Source organism: Arachis duranensis, chromosome 6, assembly GCF_000817695.3.
Source record: "Arachis duranensis cultivar V14167 chromosome 6, aradu.V14167.gnm2.J7QH, whole genome shotgun sequence".
NCBI lineage: Eukaryota > Viridiplantae > Streptophyta > Magnoliopsida > Fabales > Fabaceae > Arachis > Arachis duranensis.
Genome location: NC_029777.3, coordinates 52426791 through 52427801, shown reverse-complemented (window position 1 = coordinate 52427801; position 1011 = coordinate 52426791). Strand labels below are relative to the sequence as shown.

General features: G+C 43.1%; 1 non-coding gene across 1 annotated transcript; it reads left to right on the top strand.

Moving 5' to 3' along the window:
- The first annotated feature begins 592 nt into the window (after positions 1-592).
- On the top strand, positions 593-700 carry LOC127739929 (small nucleolar RNA R71). The gene has a single exon (XR_008000671.1). It is a non-coding gene; the product is annotated as a small nucleolar RNA R71 (small nucleolar RNA).
- The last annotated feature ends 311 nt before the right edge of the window (positions 701-1011 follow it).

Below are 1011 nucleotides of genomic sequence, written 5' to 3'. Positions count from 1 at the left end.
TGTTATTCCACCTCTGATTTCTATTGTTATCTCTGCCTCCTCTGTTATAATTGTCCCTCCAACCTTGGTTAGAATTGTCTCTCCAGCCTTGGTTAGAGTTATCCTACCATCCTTGGTTATAGTTGCCACCTTGATTGTACCCTTGATTTGGGCGGTCATGAAAGTTATGAGTGGCTGTTACATTGTTGTCTTCTGGTTGGAGTTGCGGACACTCGTCGGTATAGTGACTGTAATCTGCACAGATTCCATATACTCTTTGTGGAACCAACTGCTGGCTGTGCTGTGGTGGAGAAGGCTAAACTTGCTGAGGCTGTTGTTGATTCAGTTGCATCTGCTTCAGCAAGTTAGTCATTTCACGTAAGCTCTGAGCTATAGCAACAGTCTCTTTACTAGTGGATACCTCTGCAACAGCTCTTGACCGACTTTGCTTCTGCCTGTGATTCCTAGTAGAGTCAGCTAAGTCACTGATCAATTGCCATTCTTCGTCCGTAGTCTTGTACTTTTTCATAGAACCATTGCTAGCACCTTCCAATGTGGTCCTATCTTGAAATTTTAAACCCTGTGTAAAGTAGCCGAGCAACACTATCTTGTCAATCATATGATGGGGGCATGCGTTTCGAAGATTATTCAAGCGTTCCAAGTATTCATAGAGGGTCTCAGATTCATCCTGAATGATCATAGACATGTCCTTCCTCAGCTTATCGGCAACTTCAACTAGAAAGAATTTATCTAGAAACTCTCTCCTAAGTGTATCTCAGTTGGAAATAGTTATTCCGGGTTGAGTGTAGTACCACTCTCTTGCCTTTCCCTCCAGAGAAAACGGGAAGGCTTTCAACAGAATGGAGATTTCATCAGTGACATTACGCTTAACAGTAGAACAAGCAGTCTGGAAATCCCTAAGATGCTTGATAGGCTCTTGAGCAGGTAAGCCATGAAACTTGGGCATCAAGTTGAGTAGGGAAGACTTTATTTCAAAATCTACAGCTACTGCTGTGTGGTGTGCCTGGAATG